Source organism: Sciurus carolinensis, chromosome 3, assembly GCF_902686445.1.
Source record: "Sciurus carolinensis chromosome 3, mSciCar1.2, whole genome shotgun sequence".
NCBI classification, from domain to species: Eukaryota; Metazoa; Chordata; class Mammalia; order Rodentia; family Sciuridae; genus Sciurus; species Sciurus carolinensis.
The window spans coordinates 141,415,803-141,428,839 of record NC_062215.1 but is presented as its reverse complement, the minus strand read 5'-3'; positions in this window follow the sequence as shown (position 1 = coordinate 141,428,839).

Sequence of the window (13,037 nt, the reverse complement as noted above, 5' to 3'; positions counted from 1 at the left end):
GTGACATCTAATACTATAATCCACAATAGAATAAAAATAGATAAATGATGCCAGCAAGAGTTAATCCAGATTATAATAGCATTATTGTACACAAGTGATAAGTTCACCAGAAGGTTGAACAGAAAATAACATAGTTTTTGTATGTAAATTTATTTTAAAATAATCATTGTATGTTGAATTCTCTTACGAACCAGATTTGTAAGAATATAATCATGTTGTTCATTAGTCTAATAGGCCTGAGGTAACAGGGTATCACTAATGGAATAAAATACAATTGAATCTGTCACATACTGCCACTGCAGAATCTTAAATATGAAGGGCAGAATGTCATTATCCCCATATACAATTTAGGGGTAGATGCAGATCTCCTGTATTTAGGAGTGCTACTTAAAACTCTGTTTTCTTCTGTGATTGTTATAATGCTTATAATACTACCAAGAAATTGATGATGTAGAGATAGAGTGGAAAGAGTGAAAGTAAGAATCAATCGTGAATGAGAAAGAAATTAAATGACAACCATATGCCAGTTTGATGATGCGGGCAAGCATACTTTATTAAGTTAGCTTTACCTAAGGTTATACAAAATATATTTTATGTGGCATTGATATGTCAACATAATTTTAGTGTTGTAAGTGACATACCTGTGCCAACCATCATCAAGTAATAAGAACCAATTCAATAAAGGCTGGTCTAATAAAAAGTATATTTTCAATTATTTCCCAAATGATCCTAAAATTATAAACAGATGCTCTAGAGGAGAAGTCTAAAGCTAATCCTTTAAAAATAGATTCTCCTAGCAGAGCCACTACTTTAAAACCTCTAACCACTTAGTGTTTCATAATGAGGAGAATAATGGGCCCAAGATACCATTTTCTTTAACAAATCAATAATGTTTTAAAAAAAATCAACACCCATGACTTATGGAGGTGACTGACGCAATGCCAGTCACTGCCTTAAAAACCACATTAAGTATTTGTATTTTACAATTGCATATAAATTGTTTCTATTTGGCAGCATAGTCTTATTAAAAGTTCATTTGTGAAAATTGTACACTGCCATCTTCTGTGTTTCAAAAACCCTCAAGGGAAAATCCTTTGTGTTTCCTGGAAGAAACTGTACATACATAAAGAACTCGTTAAAATCAATCATTTGAAAGCATACCTTAGAGAGTTAATCATATGTTGATGTACTCTAGTTGAAAAGTCATAAAACACAAAGTTAATTCTGCATGAAATTAAGATTATTCTTAGTGTTCCTAAAAATAAAGATAAATTTTGAGATGGTGGGTAATGGAATCTACATGAGGGTTGTTTAAAGTAGCAGAGATTATCAGTACATTTTAATCATACCTTTTAATTATGGATCAATGAAGGTAATAAATGAATTCATCATACTAAGAGTAGCAAAAAATGTGGCATTTATAAAGAACTTTTTGTGGAAAAAATAATTTAGAAATTACAAAGATATAAAATGAAGATTTGCTATTGTAAATATAACCAATATGTTAAATACATGCATTCTCAAATAAATTCTTAACATTATATAAGTCATTATGAGCCCAAAGGTAGGCATTATAACTCTTAAAAATGATTATTTTCTTATTTATTTATTCTACCAGGAATAGAATGCAGAGGTGCTTAACCGCACCACTGAGCCACATCTCCAGAACCCTCATTTTTTGTTGTTGTTGTTTTTTAGGATCTCACTAAGTTGCGTAGGGCCTTGCTAAGTACTGAGTCTGGCTTTGAACCTGTGAACCTTTGTCTTCAGCCTTCTGAGACAAAAAAAAAAAAAAAACCTGATAAATTTTCTTGGCAAATATCACCCAATAACATAAGCACTGAGTACAACTCTGATTTTATTTAAATGTAAAACATTCAATGAACATAATCTATCATGTTTTCTGTACGTGTGAGAGAGAATCAAGCCACCATCAAGCCACCATTGTTATGTCAGTATAAAACCAAATTTTTAGAGTGAAGTGTCCTAATTAAAGGTAAAGAAATTTGCATATAAACGTTTAGACTGTCTTTTTAAAAGAATCTATAATTTATTCCCTTTGAAGAAAAAGTGTTTTTCCCCCTTCCTTCTCTTTTTAAAAAACAAATAAACAGATAAACAGGAGAAATCTAGACAATACTTGAAAAATGAACGTTAGTAAAATATCACCTTTGTTACTTCTCTGAAATAATTTACTCATCAGTGGATATAAAAAACTAAAACTTGAAAAGGCCATGAAGACTGGTTAATTCCAAGTACAAAAGTAGTATCTCATAGTTTACTTGCTAATTGTAGCAATGACACAAAATAAGTACCTTTACCATGAAATAATCCAGTGGTTAGCACAACAGGTGGGTGACTAAAGAGTACAAAATAAAAGTAGGAGAATTGGACATTTTATAGATGGTATGATACAGCATGGAGAAGTATAGCATCTTTTATGGAATATCTTTGCAAAAATTTCAATCGTGTGGTACTAATTTTTAATATTTAAAAAATTCAGTAAATACAGAAACAATTTAGATGAGACAACTCGACAAAGTCTTACTGGAGGTATTTAATTTTAATGCAACTGGCCTGGTCCTCTGACATAGCCAAGTGATCATTGGAAAATAAAGAGTATGAGAGTACTAGTGTGGGGGAACACTAGCTCACTTGTCTTTACCACTTCTGTGTGTGTCGGCCTGGTTGCACATTCAGCATCTCATTTTGCTTCCTAAGAACTTTTCGTAATACATTTTTCTGCCTTTCATTCAGGAAGGTATCACGTGTCAGGGGATTAATGTTTTAAGACATCTTCAAAAAGAAAAAAAAAAGATTGACGATAGTGAGATATAAACACTCTAGGTCTTCTATCCTTCTGGGTGAAGAGCAGGGGATACATCAGAGTTGTGTGCTACACTTTGGCTTTTAGAGTTTTCCTGTAGAGATTAGGACCAGATGGTAGCTCACAATGGTAGCTGGCATGGGAATACCCATTTTATTGGGTGCTTTCTCTTTTCTGTATCATTTCCTCACTTCCTGTGTTTTCTTCACCTTTGTAATGATTACTTAGCTTCCATCAGTTTCTGGTCTATTTCTTGCGGAATCAGGAGATATGGCAGGGATGTATTTAATCAAAATTGAATTCAGAAAGTTAACTGTCTTAGTCCATTTTTTTTTCGCTGCTGTAACAGAATACCTCAGACTGAATAATTCAAAATGAACAAACATTTATTGGCTCATAGTTCTGATGCTGAAAAGTCCAAGATCAAGGGGCCAATATCACATCATGTGTGAATATGGCAGAAGAGCAAAGAGAGAGCAAGACAAAACTGCCAGATAAGAACCCTTTTATAACTGACACTAGCCCATTCATGAGTGGAGAGCTATCCTGACCTAAATACCTCCCAGTGGACCCCACTTCCAATGGTGTTGCATTGGGGTTTCAGTTTTGAACACATGAGCTATGGAGGGGCCATTCATCTGATAGCAATAACAAACAAGTGCATAAATCTTATTTGGATTTGGTTTTAAATAATGGTGAGATGTATATTAAGGAATGTTCAAGAATTTATATTTTGTTAGATATAACAGTTATATTTTGGTTCTGATAGGGAATATGATTATTCTTAGGAGAAGACTGATAAAGTGTTTAAGAGGACATGACAGGATTTCTGCAACTAAACTTCCTATGTCCCACAATAATTAAATGCATAATTAAGATGCACACACATGGCATACAGATAAATTTATCAAATACAGAAAAGTTGTAAATAATATTTGATTTATATACCAACATGTTATATAACAAAACTTTACTTTCAAATAGAAGGCCAGTGGTAAGAATTTCAATGTAAATATAACTTTATTCACCTTAAGAGTAAATTGCTATTCATATAGTTAATGTACAGAGCCATGTTGCATACTAATGGGAAACAAGAGAACAAAACAGATAGGCCTTGCCTGACATCACACAGTTTACAATCTCTTGGAGCAGCAATCCTTTAAACTACTAATTACACATTCAATTATTTAATTAGACTTGTGGTGAGCTCAATGAAGGAGAAGTACAGAGTGATAATGTAACATAAATGGGAAGGATGTTTTTTATCAGTGGGACTAGAGAGATTTTGTCATAGAAACATTTAAAGTAATAACTGAGGAAGTACAGAAGTTAGTTTGAAGAGCATGTGTGTGTGTGTGTGTGTGTGTGTGTGTGTATGTGTGAGAGAGAGAGAAATGGAAGGGGGAGGGATAGAGAGAGAAAGAAGAAAGAGTAAGAAAAAGAAGGAGGAGTGAGAGGGGAGAGATTGTGTGTATGTGTATGTACTTAAAAGTAAAAATCACTTTTTTAATAATGATCACAAATTAGAAACAAAACCAGTATTTCAAGGAAATAAAAAGTAGCCAGCATGACTAAAATCCATAGAAAACCATATGAGATAAAGTACAAGATTACATTTTTTGAAGAAGGCATAGTGCAGATCATACATACATAGAAGAATGCCTTTTATATTGTGTTGCATGCATTACTCTTACTGTAATGTTAAAAAGTTAGAGAGATAAAGAAGATTGGTGTCAGTGATTGTATGAAGGACATGTTTTTATTCAGATTCTTTAATACATTAGGGATTTTCTGACATCAGTGGGACTTCCTTTTTCAGGATTAACTATTCCTAGAGAGTATAAACAACTCAGTTCAGAAATCACCTTCTATATGTGACCAACCAATTTAAAGCCCATACCCCAACCATTCTCTAAATCAGGCTCTCAGAGAACTCTCATATCTGGGGCCACCATACTCTTCCCCCTAATTATCCTGGGGACAATTATCAAATAATCAGAGAAATCCCTTCTACAGCAAAGCCCTCTGAATTATCCAAATGGCCCAATCCTAGACCTGATTATTCCATGTACTCTGCCTTTCCTGTCCCTTTGCACAGCAAGATGAGCATCTGTGTAGTGTTTCCCCCTTACTCATTTGCCTCCTGACCAATCCTGCTGCTTCCTCAGGTGAACTTGCATGGTGTGGCAGGTCTTCTCTTGGGAATTGTGAGACACAATCTTTAGGTGGCATCTTCTCCAGATCTGGAGGTCTCAGCATACCTAAGAATTAACAAACCCACATTTTTTTTTTCACTAATATCCTTTAGTTGTTGTTCCTGGGAGTGGAATAAAAAGTAAAAAAAAAAAAAGTGAAAATCAAACAAAATATTTGTTTAATCAAAATATTTGTTTAATAGAATACTAGTTTGAATTTATCAGTTTTGACAAATGCACTATTCTATATTCTGTTAAAGTGAGGACTACATGGTTGATGGGTTTTTAGGAACTTTGGGCCCCTTCCTTGCAATTATTCTGTAAATTTAAAGTTATCTCAAAAGAAAAATTTTACTAAAAATAAAACAAGTTACACATAAAAATAGAAGAGTGAATGCACAAGTACCTCTCCTTTTGTGCAAGACGGCTATAACCAAAGGAGAGAATTATGGATTACGTTGACTTCTGTGAAGATGGATTTGATCTCAGCATGCTTTACCTTCTTCCCTCATTTATTACAACACTTTACAGAAGATGTCTACTGAATTATACAACTGGTCAATTATAACAATTGATTTACATTTATACTTTGGTGGAATCTAATTAATGAAGAGGGATTTAGTTTCTTTCTATTTTCTTTTCCTTGAAAAAATTTGAGGGACATTTCCCCCTATATTTACACTGGAAACTTAGAACTCTTTCTGAGGTAACTTGCTCTAGGTCTGCTTGACTGGTTCTCTGAAAACATGTTCTCCAGACTGGGGCTTATCATTAAAATATGGACACATTTCCATCTGCCTGATTTTTATGTGTGTCTTACTGAATGGCAAACTCTGCTGTGCATTAGAGGTCTTACATACTAGCTTCTTCAAATCCAAACCAAAGCAGAAATAATTGGAAAGGCATTGTCTTAAGACTTCAGTTTCCAGGTTTTCATAATCATTTACACTCACACTTCCAGAGCTAGAAGCCATCATTTTCATAAAGTTTGAGAAGTACCTTGAAGTTCTGCTGGGACAATACTTCGTATACTTCCAATTTGCTATAAAAGCACTTTATCTTTTGCTTCTGAAAGATGCTTTCTTAAAGGAAAAGAAGGAAGCTAATTTTTCCATTTTGTTCAATTTTTTTTTTTTTTTTTTTAATTTTCTCCTTTTGGGTACTGACTGAGGGAATAGAGATGCTGCCACAGTGCTGAAGGCAGGGATTGGGAAGGAGGGAAAGGACAATGTGTGAGCTTACACTTGACCATCATTTTGGCAAACAACAGTCAATGCCAAGTGACAAAATACAGCACTATGTCAGGATACATGCTGGCGAATCATATGAACTAACCATTATAAGTGAATTCGAATTTAAGAAGTGAGAATAATTATACTTATTTGTATTCCATCTCAGCACATATCCTTTTAGTATGTATTTGTGGCATGTTTGTGAAGAAAATTGGCATTTATCAGGTCTAGTCCTCTCAATATAAATGTAGTGATGTTATTAAAAAAGTTAAGAAGCACTACAAAATTTTAAAGTTTACTTGTGAAGAAAACTTGGGAAGTAAATAATGCATAACATTCCTTTAGGTGTTGAATTCAAAATTTAAGCCCTCTAGATGCAGAGAAAAAGAATAGTTGGTTTTCAGAGATAAAGCACTTGCTTATCTTTGCTGGACAGAAATACTTAACAACACAACTCTGCTTACCAATACACTACAGTATGCACCTTAGCATTCTACATGATAGTACAATTTATTTCATTATGGTCCAGTGTATTACTAAATATTATATATAGGTAAGGCAAACAATTACACATTCCTTACCTGTTACTTTTATAATTATTTTACTTCCTCTACATGGAATTACATTAATAATCTATCTTTTGAAAAAAATCTGGATAAGACATAAGCATTCAGGTTTATTTCAAAGAGCATCCAAGAAGCACCTTTATTTGAAAATAATTATGCTATATGAGAGATGAACTTATTGAAGGTTCTTCACAGACAAATAGAAGAAAGAAAAATTGAATGGAACTTTTGTTTTATAAAAATAATGTTCATTGGTGTTTCCTACATTTTTATTCATATGCATTAATTTGTGCTTCAAAATTATGATTTAAATTTGTTTTGATTTCCAAATTAAAGTGTAAGGTTTCCATTAAGAATACTATATTTTTTTTCACAGATTTGATATATGTGGAGTTCTCATTAAAATCATAATTATCTAAAACTTACCTTTTTAATTATTATCTTGTGAAAGCCTACCTGACCTCTCTGACTTTGTCAAATCCTTCATATACATCATGTGCTTTCCTTTCAATGTATTTATGATGTTTAAAAATTTATATTTGTTCTGTAATTGTTTTATGAATCTCTATGTGCTATTCAAAGTTATAAACTCTATTAAAGTAGGAAATAGAGTTCATGATAATTTATCCAGTTTCTCACACTAGGCTTAATATATGAAAGATGTAAAAAGTCTTGAGTCATGCATGATGGCGCACATCTGTAATCCCAGTGGCTCAGGAGGCTAAGGCAGGAGAATTGCAAGTCTGAGGTCAGCCTCAGTAACTTAGTGAGAACATATCTTCAAATAAAAAATAATACAAGCTGGAGATATAGCTCAGCAGTAAAGCACCCCAGGTTCAATCTCTAGTATTGCCAAAAAAATCTTGTTGAATGAATCAGGGTGTGATCCTTACACTAGGAATTTTATAAATGTGCTTCATCTTGTTTTAAAAAATCCCAAGCCTTTCCACCTGTGCATGGCACAGTGGAAAACTTTGACAAGAAAAAGAGTTCAGTCTATTTATCACTGCATGCTTGCTTGATTGGAATCTCATTAGAACATAAAAAAAAAATGCATAATAATGGAAGTGACCATTTATGCAGGGCTTGGTATATTTTTAAGTGCTTTGCATTTTGGTGTGCATTTCATATTTTATATTTCTTATTCCCTAGAGTAATTTTGAGTTTAGAATTCTAACATTCATTTAATCTATGAATAAATTGAGACACAGACAGGTTAATTTTCCATATATTATATAGCATGTGATATGGAAATTCAAATACAAAAGTGTTTGACTCCAAACCTCAACTGTTCTTAATCCACTATGATTTATTTAACCCCTAAACTAAATTAAAGCACTCTATTTTAATGACTTTTTATTCAAAGTTCTTTAGGTCTTATATACAATTCTGTCCTACTCAATTCAATCTCATCTTCCAATGTTTTTTTGAAACTTTTTTCGGAAACTTGGAAAAATGAAAATAATATTTAATATATATACTTGCTGTTGAAGCTTCATTATGTATGAATCAAAGTACCTCACTCTATGTATATGTATATATATATATATATATATATACACATATATATGATGCCTAACTTAATTATAACAAGATGTAATTCTATAAATTTTACAAATATTTTATATATCCAAAAATATTTGGTTTATTATATTGAGTATATAAATTATAATAAATACTTAAGCTATAGCAATTATTTTTAAATGAACCACACCAACGATTATGATAATTTGATTAGAGAAATATATCAATGACTAAATAACTGCATCCAAACATCTTATAAAATAATATATTTAACCTGAATATTTTCACTAGCCTTATGAAAATTTTTCTTTTTTCCTACATGATTCATAATTTTGGAACACTAATCTAAAAGTCTCTCAGCTCCTAACTCCCCCATATCTGTCAGTTTTTCAACTGATTTGGTTCTACTTAAAATTTCTTCCCACATAATTACAATTAAATGAAGTCACTGCATTGAGAATCCTTCTAGATTTGTATTGCTTATTCTCCTAATTATAGGCATTGTAATAATTGTACATTCTCTAATAAATTCTTTTGCTTGGAGGAAAACAAAACAATGACTTTCACTTTACATGATCACAAATTAGAGACCAAGAATAACCTTTCACATATTCCAGGCACTGCCATCTAATTTGCAAATAGGGGTCATGAATCATTTAATCAGACAGGCTTCATCTGAAATGACACACACTGCACAGCATTCACAATGCAGATCCTGATTGTACAGGATCGTAGGTCAATTGATTTTTTTTTTCTGTCACTATTGTTTCTGTCAGTCAGTGAATTTTTAGATTTTTTTTTAAAGCAGGTTTTATCCTAGTCCAATGCTGTTGTTGTTAATTATATATTTTCATGTATATGAATCAAATTAAAATTTAAATAGAACTGCTATTTTATGGAGTTTGCAGGACAGAAAGTGGGAGGGACACAGTAAAATGAATAAATTCTGAGTATGACTGGAACTATATCACTCAGCCCATTTAAAATTTTTCTTTCTTTTTTTTAATTAAGCATTTTTATTTTTTGCATTGCCTAGTACAATCATTATTAATATTCTGTGGCCTCTGACATAGTACAGGCAACATTATTCTAAATAAATAAGTATAGCATTTCCATTTGTGCCTTGTCATTTTAGTATAATCTTAGACCATTTTTTAAATTGGAATTTTTAATGTGTTCATAGATCTACTTTGCCATGGTGAATTATATGGAAGGTTTCAATGTGTATGTGTAGGTGTATGTATGCATATTTTGTGTTGTAAAAAAAATCAGGATATTAAAATTGGACTCTTTCCATTTCAAATTTATCAAAGTCACCAAAGTATGTATATATATATTTACAAAAAATATCCAAATTATATTCTAGTTTGCAGTTAATCCTCCAAAATTCCAAATCAGGGGGCTGGTATGGAGAGAGAAAGAGGAGACACTATTTTCTATTTTTTCCTTGCTCCATTTCTTTTAAGATGGTCAGAGTTAGAAGATGTTGAAAGAGTAAATATGGCATAATGTAGATTACAATATTACCTTGTCTTTCTATTTCTTCTCCTACCTCTTTAATTCATCCGGAAATCCAAAATAGAGTGATTTCAATGATTGTAGACCAAGAAAGTACAAAGCAGAACATGGTCATTTCCTGTTACCCCATGGATTCATGCCTTATACTATCTTAAATTAAAGGAAGATCCAAGGTGGAAAATAAACCTTAATACATTGTTTTACTCAACGTTTTCACTGCTGTGACTAAAAGCCCATGACAAAACAACTAAAGGAAGAAATGTTCATTTGGGGACTCATGGTTTCAGAGGTTTCAATTCATAAATAGCTGGCTCAATTCCACTGGGTTTGGGGTAAGGCAGAACTTCATGGAGGAAGAGTATGGAGGAGGAAAGCAGTCCAGGACATTACAACAAGGAGCAGAGAGAAAGAGTGACTCCACTAACCACATACAAAATATATGCCCAAAGCTTGCCTCCAATGACCTACATTTTCTAACTTCAACTTGGCTGCCTTTATCTACCACTCAGTTCATCCTAACTGGGGGATTAATTCACCGATTGTGTTTTTTTTTTTTTTTTTTTAAACCCAATCATATCACCTCTAAACCTTCTTGCATTGTCTCACAAAAATTTTGGATGACACCTAATATTTAAACCATAACCTACATTTTTGGTATTGTATAAGAGTTAGAATGTCTGAAACTTTTAAGTACAAAAGTGACTTCTAAAGTTACCTGGTACTTAGGGAATTTCATGTGCAAAGGCAGTAGTAGCTTGGAAATGGGAAACTCAAGGAAAGAAGATTGAAGGGAAAATGATTGGGAAAAAATATAGCTTCCTTCCGCTTATTGCTTACTTTATATAACTTGTCCTGCAAAACCAGATTATTTTGTGAAATATCATTTCCTATTGCTCCAACATTGTTCAACATGTTTTTAATCTGGGATTAACTAACTTATGAAATGTTGACCCTGTATATGAATTGAGAGAATGAATATACATTACTTAAAAATATGATAATAGTATAAATATACATTTCATATAATTCTGTTACCAAATATATTAATGTTTTTTCTACTAATACGTAATTTTCTTTTTACTTCTTCTGTATAAGATAAAGCCTTTTTCATCACATGCACATGAAAAAATGAGCAAAAATGTTCTCAACGGTTAAAGAAAGACACAGGATTATACAATAGACTACTCTGTTTCTACTTTCAACTGATTGTCAACAAAGATGTAAAAAGCACACAATAAATGCTGGAAAAATTGATTATCCACAACAAAATTTGGAAATGGACCTTCATCTCACAACATGCAAAAGAATCAATTCAATGCTTTTAAAACATAAAAATAAGGCCTCAAAGTATAAACGAACTATAAGAAAACCTAAGGGAGATGTCACATAATGTTGGCCTGCACAGTAATTTGGCCCTAACTACTCTAATGACCAAAGGCATTTGATACTTTTGAAAAGTAGCTTTATGGTATAAGTAACATATCTAAAGCTCATCCATTAAAGTATACACTAAATTATATTCAGTGTATTCACAAAGTTGTTTAATCACTGAATTCTTTTTTAACATTTTCATCACCATATAAATAACCTCCAGAAACATCATCATTACATTTACCCTCAACCAAAGTAATAGGCAAGTACGCATCAACTTTCTATCCCTGTGAACTTGCCAGTTCTAGACACTTTATATAATAAAATAGTATTTAGTTATTTGTCACTGGATATTTTTAGTTGAGTATATGTTTTCAAATCTCTTTGAATCACATATCATAATTTATTCCTTTATATCAATAAATGCTATTCAAAGTATAGATATACCACATTTGGGTTTTTCCATTTTTTATTGATTAATAAAAATGATATCAGGACTATTTCTAACCAAATTTTTATGTGGATGAACATACATTTTTTATTTTCTTAGACATAGTTCTATAGGTGCATTTTCTGAGTCCATCAGATAACTAACTTATAAGTATTCTAATATTATCATGCATTTTTTAATTTTTTAAATATAATGTAATTTTTTAAATGTTTACTTTAGTCATTGTGGTTGTGTAAAGATACACTATGCTATGGTGTTGATTTCTCTTTCCTCAATGAATTTTCAACATATTTTTCCTGTGGTTATAGTTATTTATCTTTAAATAAACTTTTTATTTAATCATTTTCTTATTTATTATTGATTCATTTTTTTAATTGCTGCATTATACTTATACAATAGTGTAATTTATTTTGATATGTTCTTACACGTGCATAATATGGTTTGGTTAACTTCATTCCTCTTTCCAATACTTCCTTTTTTCGCCTTATTTCCTTTCTTCTACTTCATTTATCTCCCTTTTTAAAATTCCTTATTTCTCTCTCTCTTCTGGATATAAGATAAATCATTTGATCCATTACTGTCTGTGCTCAGATTATTTCACTCATCATGATATTCTCCAGTTTCTTCCATTTACAAGAAAGTGCCATTATTTTTTTTTCTTTATGACTGAGAAAAACTCCATTGTGTGTGTATGTGTGTCTCTCTGTGTGTGTATATCACATTTCCTTTAGCCAATTGTCTATTGAGGTACACCAAAACTGGTTCCATAACTTGGCTATTGTGACTTCTGCTACTATAAACTTTGGTTTATAGAGAGAAGAAAACCCAAAACAACTAAATTAGAGGTGGAGAAGGAGATAACACCAAAGACATTGCTGAAATCCAGAGGATCATTAGGAACTAATTTGAAAACTTACCTCCAATAAAGTGTAAAATCTATAATATATTGACAAATTTCTATACATAGGACTTACTCAAACTGAAACAAGAGGATATAGAAAACCTAAACAAATCAATATCAAGCAATGAGATTGAAATTGTAACAAAACCTTTCTGAAAGTAAAGCCTGGAACCAGATGGATTCTCAGATGAGTTCTAAGAGATCATTAAAAAGTTTATGCCAGTTTTCCTCAAACCATTCCATGAAATAGAAAAGGAGAAAAACACTCCCAAACTCATTCTATGAAGCTACTATCAACGTGATTCTTAAACCGGAAAAAGACACATCAAGGAAAGAAAACAGCAGACCTATATCCCTTAGAACATACACACAACAATTCTTAATTAGCTAATAGTAATCCACACTGAGAAACATATGAAGAAGTTTGTACATCATGACCAAGTCAGTTTCAT